Source organism: Bufo gargarizans, chromosome 3 (assembly GCF_014858855.1).
Source record: "Bufo gargarizans isolate SCDJY-AF-19 chromosome 3, ASM1485885v1, whole genome shotgun sequence".
Taxonomy (NCBI): Eukaryota; Metazoa; Chordata; class Amphibia; order Anura; family Bufonidae; genus Bufo; species Bufo gargarizans.
Window position 1 is genome coordinate 625,088,834 of NC_058082.1, and position 15,950 is coordinate 625,104,783.

Genomic DNA, 15,950 nt, shown 5'->3' on the forward strand with positions numbered 1-15,950 from the left:
AATGTATATTATATATAATGTTATAAAAATACAAAACATTTTCTCCTGTTTAATTGTATAGATTTCTTGAGCTTGTCAGTTTCATACTAGAGTTTAATGCTAATAGAGTTTTGTGATGTAGACATCGGGTCCCTATCACAGCATCAAGGGGACCCGATGGATACCCGGGACCTGTGAGGATACCGCACATGCCGCGGTCAGAGCTGACCGTGGAAATGCAAGGGTTAAAGCGCCGACATCAGTGTTTTCACTGATGCCAGCGCTTATAGCAGGGGTCTGGCTATCGGTGACTGCCGGACTCCTGCAGCTGATCGGGCGGGCACAGGAGCAGCTCGCCTTGGCTGTATGGCACTGGGATTTCAGACCCAGTTCCCAGCGCTGTACATAAACGGCACTGGTATCCTATGGGTTAAAGAATTTAAGAATCTAGAAAGCTCTCCCATAAAAGTCAATAAGGTCCCCTTCTGTCCAGGGTGTCTATGGCCCTTAGGGCTGCTGTAAAGCTATTTTTTTAATGCTGTGCAAGTTCTGTTAAGAACAGCTCAGGCAAGATGGCATTCTCCATAATCATTTTCATAAAACTGAAGTAAATCTGCAATCAGAAAATAAAAAGAGAATAGGTAAAAAGGATATGTGTTACTATCTGCTTTCAACGGGCAGATTACATTTTGGTGAAACATTTCCTTTAATGCAGAGTCCGAGGGGACGGTGTATGACGCACTGATTGAAATCCAGGAACACAAGGTGCCTCATTACCAGAAACATGCACCAAAAACGTACCTTGTTGCCTCAGGCTAGTGCAGTGAGGGTATCTGCAGGTATTATATTATGTATAGTTCTGGTATGAATGTACACCAGCATAGTGTGGTATGATTGGCAGGGACAGGGTTAACCACCCTGTTGCTTCCCAATTGGTAGGAGTCGGTTGGGAGATATCTAGCTAGGGCAGTGTGGAACAGGTTATTGCTCCAATTGCACTCTGTTTTCTTTTGTTAAACTACTCTTGAAAAGTGAAATGTGATTGTTTCTGTGGTCAGAAGCTTCATTTTAGTGGAGTTTTTGTGGCCAGTTGTATTTTTATTAAAACACAACATGCTTTCAATATGTTACTTTTTTTGGTCTTTTTCACCATCGACTTCTTGAAAGAGCGTCAATAACACCAGGAAAAAAGACCAAATGTCACAAAATAAAAAAAATGCCATAAAAGTGCCAAAACGTCTCATTTCATTTATTTTCAAATGATTATGAACACATTTTTATTATGCAGACTCTGCATTATCACATTATGGAAAGCCTGCTATACAAACATTGCATTTACATCTTAGACTACTTTCACACTGGCGTTTTGGCTTTCCGTTTGTGAGATCTGTTCAGGGCTCTCACAAGCGGTCCAAAAGCGGTCCATTCTAATGCATTCTGAATGGAAAAGGATCCGCTCAGAATGCTTCAGTTCAGTCTCCATTCCGCTCTGGAGGCAGACTCGAAAACGCTGCTTACAAATCCGTTCAGATAATACATCCATCTGCATCCGTTCAGAATGGATCCATTTGTATTATTTGTAACATAGCCAAGATGGATCGAGATCCGTCTTGAACACCATTGAAAGTCAATGGAGGATGGATCTGTTTTCTATTGTGCCAGATTGTGTCATAGAAAACAAATCCGTCCCCATTGACTTACATTGTGTGTCAGGACAGATCCGTTTTCACTGACACAATCTGGCACAATAGAAAAACGGATCCATCCTCCATTGACTTTCAATGGTGTTCAAGACGGATCTCGATCCATCTTGGCTATGTTACAAATAATACAAATGGATCCATTCTGAACGGATGCAGATGGATGCATTATCTGAACGGATCCATCCATCGCGAGGGTGAAAGTAGCCTTAGGGGGAAAATGTGTATTTTAGGACTCTGTTAGTCATATCTTTTGCAGCAAGGACAATAAAAACTCATTATAGTCTGGCATAACCAGAATCTCCTAAACTAATGCTAAATCAGTAATAGTACCCCCACCTAGCAAGCAACATTTATAAATGCAGAGTGCTCCTATATGGAAGTGGGACCTTAGAACCCTCTCAGGCATTAGAGTCTGCTACTTGTGCACCCCTATAGCTATACCCCTGATTGTATGTGCTTGCATAAGAGTAAAGTATCTTGGATACAATATTATGTAAAATGAATAATTTTACAAAAAATTTGTATATGTATTACATTGTTTTTTTTTGTTGGAAAGAATAGTTTGAAGATTGTAAGATCTCTTTTTTTGTCTCTCCCCACACACCCTCCCAAAGCTTGATTGTATTCCATTTCCTTCCTCTATCTGGAAACTCATTGCAAAACCTGACCTTATGTGCCCCGCCGTTCATGCTGTGCCGTGTCCATTTGCAAAAGACAAACACTTTATAGTTCTCTGATTTGTATTTCCAACCTTTGCATAATTCTCTGTCTAGATGTCCTGCATCTGCTGTATGTACTCATCTCACCATGGATCGCTGCCCAGAAGGACTGAGAGAAATCAAATAAATGTTTAAAAGGAAAAGTTAGCTCTATTGAATCTGTCCTTTAATGGTCGGGGGTATATTAGGGCAATTAAAGCACCTTGATGATGAGGGAACTTAAAAGCTGCCCCACAGATACTTTTATGACCTCTACATCCTTTAACCAAGGTTGTAAGTTTAGAGGAATCCCAACACTGTTCCTCAATACCGGAAACATCTCTAATTAACCTTCGCTGCTCCGCACATTCCCTCCTCGGCAGTAGTGTTGCTGCCAATCTTTAAGCACAGATCCCATGGAAGCAACTGCTGTAATAGTAACCCTTTTTCAAGAATGAAGTCACTCTAAAAGGGGTCGAATGAGCTTGATATTACTAGTTACAATAGGTTGAGCATTTCTTGCCAAATAGCTCCCTCCTTTCTGCTCTGTACGGTCCTTTTAATAATACTGTGTGAACATTCTTTAAGATAAAGTATGATTGGTCACAATACAGCTGTTTCAAATAAAAAAAATTAAAACTTTTTTTAAGTAAAATGATCCTAAAGTTGCAGGGGAAAAGTAGCTAGTCCTTCTACATAAATGCAAAAGCCACCACAAACCTCGTTGTCTAATTCTACACTTTCCTTTCATAACTTATTGGCTCAGGGAAGACCATAGTAAATCCACATCTACCTTTAAATAACTAATAACCATTAATATAGTATAGCTTAATTAAATGTTCATTGTGTGTGAGGTCACCCCCCCCCCCCCCGCGCCCCTAATAGAATCCATCTTAAACATCTGGTTTTAAAAGACGTGCTACGTCAGAGAGAAACCCCAGCCAATTCTCCTCGTTGTCCAGCTGAGCTACATCCTAGCTACATGGCTCTTTGTACTGATCTGATGTATCTTTTTCAGAGCAGATATGAACAAAAAGAAAAAAAATACAAAGCATTACACGGTAGAATAATTATTGTTACTTTGCTATTATGGAGGAATACATAAAACTATTCTGCCTTTCATTTTATGGACTTTAAGTGGTTCCACATTTGATGACTTGACTGGCATTCATAAATCAATGAATTAATTGAAGACAAACAACTAGACTTTACAATAGAATAGAAATAGAATAGAAATTAAAAAATCAGTTCTTTTGAATTTTTAATTGTTGTTAAAGGTAGTTGTTAAAATGTTCTTTATTTCTATGCGATACCTGTAGATTTGTAACATGATACTGTAGCTTGGTATTATCAGTAAACTGTGCATGATGGACCATCTGTTCAGGTTCTTTTTCCAAGCTGAAACAAAGAAACATGCCTTGACAAACCAGTATATGCAACAACAAAAAAAAAAAAAAATTGACAATGAATTCACTGCTATGTGTAAAGTTACACTGATGAAGACAAAATGCTGTACAATGCACCACGTCCCATTCATTCTGCTAATCGTGGTGGTTCTAAGCCTTTAATATTCAATCCTAAAGACTTACCATTAATGGAACATTATAGAAAACCCTTGTATGCTCTCATATAATAGACCGCCAGTTATTGATTCTGTTTCTCATACGAGTTTACAAGTGTGAAGCAATAAAGGTGACCTATGATGTTACTCGGTCCTTGTTTTCTCAAAAAACTTTGCATAACGGCCGTGATCTATACCAGTGTATTACTGTACTGTGCCGGCAGCAGGGAGCGCACGGCGTCATAGCAACCAGTGACGCCGTGCGCTCCTGCTCTCAGGAGGGATCCAGGCCGCGGTTCCACGGCCCGCACACGGCTGTGACACACGGCCGTGTGCATGGGGCCTAACTCAATAGTACAGGTCAATATAAGAAACCTTGTAACATAGTAACATAGTAACATAGTTCATAAGGCCGAAAAAAGACATTTGTCCATCCAGTTCGGCCTGTCATCCTGCAAGTTGATCCAGAGGAAGGCAAAAAAAAAAAAACTGTGAGGTAGAAGCCAATTTTCCCCACTTTAGGGGAATAAAAAATTCCTTCCCGACTCCAATCAGGCAATCAGAATAACTCCCTGGATCAACGACCCATCTCTAGTAGCTATAGCCTGTAATATTATTACGCTCCAGAAATACATCCAGGCCCCTCTTGAATTCCTTTATTGTACTCACCATCACCACCTCCTCAGGCAGAGAGTTCCATAGTCTCACTGCTCTTACCGTAAGGAATCCTCTTCTATGTTTGTGTACAAACCTTCTTTCCCCCAGACGCAGAGGATGTCCCCTCGTCATTGTCACAGTCCTGGGGATAAATAGATGATGGGATAGATCTCTGTACTGACCCCTGATATATTTATACATATTAATTAGATCTCCCCTCAGTCGTCTTTTTTCTAAAGTGAATAACCCTAATTTCGATAATCTTTCAGGATACTGCAATTGCCCCATTCCAGTTATTACTTTAGTTGCCCTCCTCTGGACCCTCTCCAGCTTTGCTATGTCTGCCTTGTTCATAGGAGCCCAGAACTATACACAGTACTACATGTGTGGTCTGACTAGCGATTTGTAAAGTGGTAGGACTATGTTCTTATCACGGGCATCTATGCCCCTTTTGATGCAATCCATTATCTTATTGGCCTTGGCAGCAGCTGCCTGACACTGTTTTTTTCAGCTTAGTTTGCTGTTTATTAAAATTCCTAGATCCTTTTCTATGTCAGTGTTACCGAGTGTTTTACCATTTAGTATGTACGGGTGACTTGCATTATTCCTTCCCATGTGTATAACTTTCCATTTGTCAGTGTTAAACCTCATCTGCCACTTATCTGCCCAAGCCTCCAATCTATCCAGACCCCTCTGTAGTAGTATACTGTCCTCTTCAGTGTTAATTACTTTACACAGTTTAGAGTCATCTGCGAAAATTGATACTTTACTATGCAAGCCTTCTACAAGATCATTAATAAATATATTGAAGAGAATAGGGCCCAATACTGACCCCTGAGGTACCCCACTAGTGACAGTGACCCAATCTGAGTGTGTACCGTTAATAACCACCCTCTGTTTTCTATCACTGAGCCAGTTACTTACCCACATACAGACGTTTTCTCCAAGTCCGAGCATTCTCATTTTATATACTAACCTTGTATGCGGTACAGTGTCAAATGCTTTGGAGAAGTCCAGACATACGACATCCATTGATTCTCCGCTGTCAAGTCTAGAACTTACCTCCTCAAATATCTTATCAGACAAAAATGTTTCTTTCTCCCTCCACCTCCTGCTAAACTAACATCTCTGCTAAATTCATCATGAGAGGGCTGTCAGCTCACTGAAGGATCAGATTACGTGCCGCCCATAGAAGAATATGGAGAGGTTTTAGAGGAGGACAATAGGAAAAAAATATTTTTCATCAGACCTCAGATCAGACCACCAATCAGACCCCCAATGTTAATCAGACCTCAGCTGACAGCCCCAATCAGACCCCCAATGTTAATAGGACCCTCAATCAGACCTCATATCAAACCCCCATGCCTCAGATCAGTCCCCCAGCCTCATGTATGCAGACCACAGCCTAATGTATGCAGCCCCCAGCCTCATGTATGCAGTCTGCAGCCCCCAGCTTCATTTATGCAGCCTCCAGCCCCCAGGTTGATTTATGCAGCCTCCAGCCCTAGCTTCATTTATGCAGCCTGCAGCCCCCAGCCTCAGATAAGATAAAATAAAAAAATCACTTACCTCTCCTGCTCCGGAAGCTGCCGCTCCACACCGCCCGCACTCTTTATCCTTCTTCTCATTCAACTGTGTTGTGAACCGGCGCCCACAGCGTAAGGTCACAGAGCGCATTCATGCTGTGCGCAGCCACTGCACAGCTGACAGCCAAGGACCAGGAAGCAGTGAGTACTTTACCGCTTCCTGGTCCTCCGGTACTAATGAGTGCTTCCATAATGGAAGTGCTCATTAGTATTCACCCCATAAGACGCAGGTACATTTTCCCCCACTTTGGAGGAAAAAAAAGTGCATCTTATGGGGAAAAAATATGGAATATGAAGAGTTGAGGAAGAATGCTGCTAGAAAAATAAAATGTATTTTCTCAAAGATATATTATAAAGTTTTTTGTATTCACCGGCACTATTGAATTAAGCAATATTTGTTGAAAATACACTAAGGCAATAATTTATATTTAAAGGGACTGTCTGCCCTAGGACCTGAAGACCCCATAAAAAAAATCCACTCGCCTGTCCACAGTTCCACTGTACCTGTGATGTAGTCCTATTCCCACTGCTTCCACTTCAGCAGACCAGGGAGTGGTTTGGCCCTGTGACTTCTGCAGCCAAGCACATGTGCTTGAACATACAGTCAGGTCCATAAATATTGGGACGTCGACACAATTCTAACATTTTTGGCTCTATACACCACCACATTGGATTTGAAATGAAACTAACAAGATGTGTTTTAACTGCAGACTGTCAGCTTTAATTTGAGGGTATTTACATCCAAATCCGGTGAACGGTGTAGGAATTACAACAGTTTGCATATGTGCCTCCCACTTGTTAAGGGACCAAAAGTAATGGGACAGTTGGCTTCTCAGCTCTTCCATGGCCAGGTGTGTTATTCCCTCATTATCCCAATTACAATGAGCAGATAAAAGGTCCAGAGTTCATTTCAAGTGTGCCATTTGCATTTGGAATTTGTTTCTGCCAACTCTCAAGATGAGATCCAAAGAGCTGTCACTATCAGTGAAGCAAGCCATCATTAGACTGAAAAAAAACAAAACAAACCCATCAGAGAGATAGCAAAAACATTAGGCGTGGCAAAAACAACTGTTTGGAACATTCTTAAAAAGAAGGAACACACAGGTGAGCTCAGCAACACCAAAAGACCCGGAAGACCACGGAAAACAACTGTGGTGGATGACTGAAGAATTATTTCCCTGGTGAAGAAAACAGCCTTCACAACAGTTGGCTAGATCAAGAACACTCTCCAGGAGGTAGGTGTATGTGTGTCAAAGTCAACAATCAAGAGAAGACTTCACCAGAGTGAATACAGAGGGTTCACCACAAGATGTAAACCATTGGTGAGCCTCAAAAACAGGAAGGCCAGATTAGAGTTTGCCAAACGACATCTAAAAAAGCCTTCACAGTTCTGGAATAATATCCTATGGAAAAATGAGACCAAGATGAACTTGTACCAGAGTGATGGGAAGAGAAGAGTATGGAGAAGGAAAGGAACTGCGCATGATCCTAAGCATACCACCTCATCAATGAAGCATGGTGGTGGTAGTGTCATGGCGTGGGCATGTATAGCTGCCAATGGAACTGTCTCTCTTGTATTTATTGATGATGTGACTACTGACAAAAGCAGCAGGATGAATATTATCTGCTCATATTCAGCCAAATGCTTCAGAACTCATTGGACTAGTTTTTTTAAGGGAAAGAAGTGAAATGTTATGCAATGGCCAAGTCAATCACCTGACGCGAATCCGATTGAGAGTGCATTTCACTTGCTGAAGACAAAACTTAAGGGAAAATTCCCCAAGAACAAGCAGGAACTGAAGACAGTTGCAATAGAGGCCTGGCAGAGCATCACCAGGGATGAAAGCCAGCGTCTGGTGATGTCTATGCGTTCCAGACTTCAGGCTGTAATTGACTGCAAAGGATTTGCAACCAAGTTTTAAAAAGTGAAAGTTTTATTTATGATTACTTTTGGTCCCTTAACAAGTGGGAGGCACATATGCAAACTGTTGTAATTCCTACACCTGATTTGGATGTAAATACCCTCAAATTAAAGCTGACAGTCTGCAATTGAAGCACATCTTTTTTGTTTCATTTCAAATCCATTGTGGTGGTGTATAGAGCCAAAGATATTAGAATTGTGTCGATGTCCCAATATTTATGGACCTGACTGTATATCACTGGTTAAACATTGCTCAAGGAGATGTGACTTCTGAGGCTTGTGATCGGCTGCAGCGGTCAGGTGAACAAGCCACAGCCTGGTCCTGTGGGGACTGTTAGTAGCTGGGAACAGGACAAGATGGGAGCATGGACAGGTGAGTGTGTGTGTGGCTCTGTGTGTCTGTGTCTCAGCTCCTTGGCCAGACAACCACTTTAAGCAATAATACACAATAATTTTCCTTAAAATCAAGTATCAGTGGATTATAATAGGTATTGGATCATTAAGGCTGGATTCTCACATTGCAGCCATGTTGCAGTCAGGGTGCATACAAGATGCATCCCTAAACATGTGAAAATGCAGATTGGCAAGGTCTACAAAGTGATTGCAGCTAAACATAGTTTGATTGTTAAAGGGAATGTCTCACCTCAAGATTTTTTTCTGCCAGTTAATACCAGATAGCAATACATCTCCTATTTTCCTAATCTGATTTTATTTTCTGATTGCAGATTTATTTATTCTATTCTTTGCACATAATTATGGGGCGGCCATCTTGCCTGACCTGTTCTTAACAGCATTTAAAAAAGCATTAAGAAAATTGCTTTACATGTGCCATAGGCACAATGGACAGTCGACTTCTATGGGAGAGTTTGCTAAGCAATTTTTCCCCCAAAAAAATTACATTTATCAGAGTTGTGTGCCTGACCTAAAATACTATATATTGCAAAGGACTATGTCCATGTGGAATTTCTTTCCAAAACAACTAATGAAACTTTAAAAAAAATACATTTACTAGAGTTGTGTATCTGACATTTTACTGGTCAAAAGCAGTCAAAACCAAGACATTTCCTGCTGGATGTCTACCTGTCAATTACTAAGTAAGTTGATTGATTGGCACTCCTGTTGTCGTGGGTGGTGCTCAGTGGTATGAATAGTGCCATGGTTTGACTTACCTGTCAATTACAACTGGGCAATATGGTTAACAATAATAGCAGGAACATTTTGCTGCATTTGGGAGATATAAGACTTGCTCCCTGCATGTGATTAGTTTGGCGGTACATCCCTTTTTAAAAATGTATTGTGGCTCGCAGAAGGTGCTGTCCATCTCCAGGATAGTGTCTGTACATTTCCTCCATTCTTAGGTGGCTAAGAAAATCCTCTTGGACGTGTAGCGAGAGAATGGTCTAACTTGGCACCACTTGATCTGCTGCATTCCAACTCACTGGAATTCAACTTTCATATCCTGGAACATCTGTATGAGCTGCGTAAACCCGTCATTGATTATACTGTACAAAAAATCCCTAGAGCATGGTGAATGTGTTATTTTGAGCTCATGCTTTGGCAGCTCTTTAGGGACACATGTTGCAGACCCTTTGAGGAGGACACCCGATTAGTGAGTAGGGACAAAAGTGACATCAAGAATGTCATCCCCCTGAAATTTATATTAGAGCAACTTCTCCTGCTGATGCAACAAGGGATGGTGGAAGAAGAAAAGCTTCCACATCTGGCTCACCTTGGGATAGACTATCACACAGTATAGAAAACTGATACAACTGGAATTGCAGGCAAGTCAATTAGGAATCAACAGTCTTAAATCTCCCACCTACCTCTGGTATTGGACAGAGACAGAATTCTGATTGTCTCAGCTTCCAATCACACTGACAGGTTGCTCATCCAAGACTTGGCTTGTCATCATGGCAACCCTCCCAGCACAGCCATGCATAGTGATTTGGCTGGATGAACTCCTGACATGAAGACTTCTGGCAATAACAGACATTGTCTTCAGTTATATAAAGTGTCATTATGCTGTTATCTTTGGAAGGATATGCATAACTATCAATTGATTTGAGCAATGTTTATATGATTTAAAAGGAAAAGATCAAAGAATATAATATAGGTTGTTTTAAAGTGCACTAATCACATGGGGGTGTTAGTGGCAGGTGGGAAGAAGGTTTAGGTTTATGTAGACTTGTGCTGGCTAAACTATATCTACATCTTCTAATTAATGCTACAAAAGGAACATATTCCATAAATGTACAGAACCTCTTCTCCAAGTAACAGTCATTATTGTTACTACTCATGCTTGAAAAGGGAATATAACCACAAACTTGTTGTAACATTTATATTAGAAAGATAATAAAGTAATATGTGTCAGGGTTTACACGTTGCCTCCTTATTGCAGGCATGGTGCATGTTTACTGTGGTTTTCCAAAATCACAGGTTTCTTTTTCTTTCTAGTCTAATGTGCCTTGCCATGTGCTCTGTTTTGATAAATTGGCATAATTTGCACCCGTTTTAATAATCTATATAGATTCATGCACCCTATGTTATTATTATTATTATTTTTATTTTTTTATTATATGTTCCACCAGAATTCGCAAGAATAATGTATTGCAGTGGGTGGCGGACACGTCTTGACTTGTTGTTTCTATTGTAATCTGAGATGATGTATCTTCTTAACACATGTGATAAGTTTCAACCCTGCAAAGTAATATTTTACAGTATGTGTCTTAAACAGTTTTTACTGTTTGGCCTATCCTATAGATGGGTCACAGCTATGTTATCAGTGAGGGTCCTTCTAAGGGCAACCTCACTGATCAGCTGTCTGAACAGGCTATGGTGGTCCGGTGAGCGGCACAGCCTCCTCATAGCTTAAAATGCACAGGGCCTTCCAATGGCTAGTGGCGTTTTTGGTACTGCTACTCACTTGAATGCACCTAGGGCATGTGATCGATAACCATGTCACTGGACTATGAATAGGCGGCAGTGCTCGAACTGATGATTGTCATGGTACTGGGAGTCAGACCCCCACAAATCAGATACTGATGACCTGTCCTGAGGATAAGTTATCAGTAATAAAGACTCGGACAACCCCTTTAAATAGAATTTTAGAGTTGCGCCATTCCTCTGTTATTCATTCTAGACATGGACAAGATAGAGGTGTGGTTCTACATACTCTGACAGTGTCCAATCACATCACCAGTGTCACACTATGAAAGGACACACCCTATTAAGTAAGGGAATGGAAACTCCCAAGTGTCAATTTATTCTTATATATAAAAGTGCAAGGTAGGATGCGTGGCTCTAAGAAAAGATGTTCCGCAATTGTTTTTTCATGAGGAATGTTGCTGAAACAAAGTGGGCACAGGTCCCCTGTAAAAGGGGAAATCATTTTTGAGTAATTTTTGACCCAAATATGATTGAATGAGCAGAAAAATTATTTTGTAATAAACTTTTACCAAACGACAGAGGTCTGAGAAATGTTTTCAGGTATACACATTTAGTAGGAACTATTGATCTTATGGTCATACCAGCAGCAGGGATTATAGAAGAGCCCATCAATGGGTTTATTCCTCACTCTTTACTCTGCACAATGCCGGAGCACTAGGTATAGGGGACATGCATAACATGCTGGGACCTCCATGATGGTCCGAGGTTTCTTACCTGCTGTATCAGAGCTCTATGATAGAATCCCAAAAGAAACAACGAACAGAATGATGTAATAAGAGGGAACCTGTCAACAGGAGGAGCTGACCGCATTGATCACTATGACCGCCTACTGGACTCCTAAGCCCAGAATGAACAGAGATTTAGATCAATGAATAAGGTTATACTGACTCTTTTCCCACAAAACAATATATCAGTCTGATCTGCTCCTCCTGCTCTATAACCGGGTGCCCACAGACAGGCAGGTACAATGTTCCCTTTAGGTTCCACCAAAAAAAATGAAAATGACTTTAAGACTACAGCATGAGCTATACACAATATTTTATTTTTACTGGTAATTCTAAAAGAGGGCAGTACAGAACCACAACGATTCAGTAAGTATTGGCTGAAGAATGAATGTGTAATTGAAGGTTACATTAGGACATTTAAGGAGGAATGGAAGAGCATTATGTGATTCATTCTGTTCTAGTTATTTTCCTACTATCTCAGGTTTCACATGTTAGAAACTACAGCGAATTGAATGCAACTGAGCAAAGCGTATTTATCACCAATGTTTGCCATTTACCTTATCTAACATCCTCCATTGCACAAGATCAGTAATCTAGGTGGTGATAATAGATGTCTAAGGTTGCCAAAACAAAACTGTGTGTCTGATACTTATTTATATAAATCTAAACTAAAATAATTAACTTATAAAAGTTTAACTTACCACAAAGTAGACATTTCCCTAATCAAATGGAGTAAAGCAAATAGGAAAAATGTCTATGCCCTGATATAGATGGCTTCTCCTGTATGGAAAAGTGGTAGCAGTGGCGTGTCCTCCTTGCGTCATGTGATCCATTAACATGACGCATAGAGGGACACGTTACTGCTGCGGCCAGTCATTGGCTACAGCAGCCACATGAGCATTGTTAAAATGGATGTTGACAAGGGGAGACCCAAGGTCTGCACCAGCAGTGGGGGATTGAAGGAGCAGGAACCCAGCGGCAGGTGATCAGATAAGTATTATTCCTTCCGCAGATCCGGCCACACTGAAATGACCCCTTCAAGTTGTACGTGGCAAAACCCAGCAATGTAAAAGAGGGCCCATTTTGTTGCAGTGCTCTGCCTCTCATGTTATATTTCCCACTGCAAAGGGGTTAAGCTGGCCAGACCCATTAAATGAATGCTGGAAAAACCAGCAAATTTTGGTGGGAGCGACTTACCATCTCTCCCCCAATGGCAGATGTAAGGGAAGATAAGGATCAGTCTTCTGGATTTGAATATGCCTGCTCCTTTTGTTCTCAGGGGAGATAAGCCACTACCAGAAGTGTCTGGCAGCAGCATTCTCTTTTCTCCCATTCAGAACACATGCATGCTCGACTGACCGAACATGCGTTTGTATAGGGTTTCGGAAGTAATAGTTCTCAGCCAAATAAGCATTCTGGAGGCAGCTTTTTAATGTGTGTGGCCAGCCTTACCTCCTATAATGGTAAAACTTACATACTCTATATTATTTGTACTGTAATGTACATTGCTATTAATATTTGTGCCTGGGTACGTGTGCGTGAGCTCCACCGAGGACAAGGACCATGTCAGAGCAAGCAAATAAAGAGTAATACAACGCCAGTGGAGAATTTGTAGAATACATGAAATGATTTACTATTCAGGCTACTCCCAGAAATAGAGGGAATAAAGCGTAACCCTAGTTTATCACTTTAAGATATCTCAATAGCAATACTGTTGCAAAAATCATAAAGGGATTTAGGAGATAACGGACAATACAGGGGATCCGTCTGCAATAAAGCAGTGATCATTACCTACCTGGCAGAGCCCAATAAATCGATCCTCGCCAGAAGAGCTAGAGCGGCCGCATGGGATCTGCCAGGTAAGTAATGTGGACTTCTTTATTGCAAGGCAAATCACTTGCGTTGTCCGGATTCCTCCTGAAACCAGACAACTCTTTTAAGAACTATACTGGGAACAAAACTGTTGGCATCATAAATAAAGATACTATAGTCGTAATTAGCAGCTTAAAGGATGGCATCGTACCTGACTATCCACCTCCCTCTGTTGTCATGTACAAAACTGATAGTGAATGTCTCATGGCTATATATAAACCAATTAAATAAGGCTCATCTTGAAATAAATATACATACATATATACATGGCTAGTCTTAAGGTAGTTTTACACATGCAGAGGAGCAGCCAATTTTCATGGAAAAAGTGGTCCTTCCCGACAACTAGTTGCATATTCAATGGGGTTGAAGTGATCGCCTCCAAAGTATAAGAACAAGGTATCATATTGTAAATCACTCGTCCTCATACAGCTGCATTGGTTCTGGGCAGCAAAGTGCTGTTTAGAAACAACCATTTACTTGTTTGGACAACTGACAGTTTCACCCAAGGAACAAACGTTTTGTTGCATGTTGATTGATTGATCGGCTGCACCTTTAGACAGGCAGATTATTTCGCAGAAAGTGCGTTCCTTATAATCTGCCTGACTATCGGGACGTGTAAATCCGCCATTTGTGACATCCAACATTCATATCGTTTACAGACAGATAAGTACAATGCATGTGTATTCAAAATCCTGCCTTCTCTAATTATTCATTTCATCTTATAGATGCCGCCTGTTTGAAAGCTGGCTGTGGCAAAGGATCCAAAAAGTATAAGAAAACGTGGATTGGCAACCTGCATCCTCAGTGTAAGTAGAATATTCTCTGTCTTACAATACTCATGATAGAATTGTTGAACTGCGGAAAATGTATAGTATCCTGATACAGACAGATACCATTAGAATACTGGGGGTAGCTTTCTTCAGCCTTACTTCAACACACTCTTGCACTAACTAGATAGAGGAAAGGCCAAATCCAGAGGCTCAGCTCAGCCTCCCAAGAGCAGAGTTGTAACAACTAACATCAAACAGTGCAAAATATTAAAACAGCAGAAATATGTCACATCGCATATATTCTTTAGACCTGAGCCCATTTTCAACCCCTAGCAGTGGCCTAGTGGGTCACTGCTCAAGGTCTGCAAATAAGTATAGCAAGTCATAACAACATTGATCTGGTACTCAAAATGATCAGACCCAACATCCAGCTTGATATTTTTACACCAACATAGAAGGGGTTCTTTGCCGTAAGAGCAGAGAGACTATGACTATGTGCATCAGGGGCTGTTGTCAACTAAGAGTTCAAAAGAGCCCTGGATGTCTTTTTGAAAGTAACAATATTACAAATTATAGGCCCTAATTGTTTTTGCTTTCACTCCAGGATTCTAGCTTCAGAAAAGTTGCAAAATAGGACTTTTGCGACTTTTTACACTCACGTTTTGCATTTTTACACCACTCACAGTAGGAGGGTGGAGTAGGAGAACTTGAGTAACTTTTCTTGACAGAATTGAGGTTTAAGGCTGGGACAAATTTCTCAAACATCATGAGACATTTGATAAATATGGAATAAGGTACACCAACGTAGACTCAAGCAAAGCTGACTTCAAATATTCCCCTCATGATAAATTCCTCCCGTTGTTACTAGTTTGCTGGAGATTGGTTGTTGTTCCTGGAAATTATTCAGAGTGCCAGATTTGGAGTCAAGAAGAATTCTTTCCTTAAGATGAGGAAAATTAGATTTTGTCTCTTGTAGATCAACATTGCAGGATATTAGGCAGAGCTAAATGGAGGTGTCTTTTTTCAGTCTTACAAACTATGTTACCGTGTAACAACTTTTGTATGCAGGTTATAGCAGTAGTATAGCTTAAAGCTATAGGGCTCTAATACAAAATGTAATAAGGACTCCAACCACCATGTATAATTTAGAACCCTGCTGTCTTATGTGGCAGAGGGACCATTATGTCCTCTCAGTTCTAGGCCTAGAGGTGACCACTAGTTCTGCATCCTGTACAGCTCTGCGCCTGCTGCATGGTATCCGGTATAATAGACAGAAAAGTTGTTTCATTTATTAAAGAACTATATTATAGTTCATGTCAATGACTCCTTTGTATAACTTCAATTGTTGCATTGCATTGATGAAAGAACAGGGTGGCAGATTTACCATAGATGGCAGGCTGTCTAGACCTTGTGGCTCAGGCTGAATGATAAATTTGAAGCATGGCTGAACACCTTTTGTCTAACTCTATACCAACTATTCGCTTAGTTTCATACAGAATTTTACACTAGAATTGAATGCAATTTTGGTACTA

The 15,950-nt window shown here is 40.7% G+C and overlaps 1 protein-coding gene across 2 annotated transcripts in view; it reads left to right on the plus strand.

Annotated features, from left to right (window-relative positions):
- TBL1X (transducin beta like 1 X-linked) overlaps positions 1-15,950 on the plus strand; it is a 326,122-nt gene that overhangs the window by 80,395 nt on the left and 229,777 nt on the right. For both annotated transcript variants that reach the window (XM_044287937.1, XM_044287938.1), the window contains exon 3: positions 14,374-14,454. The gene's annotated coding sequence lies outside the window, so the exon portion shown is untranslated. The remainder of the gene's footprint in view (positions 1-14,373; positions 14,455-15,950) is intronic.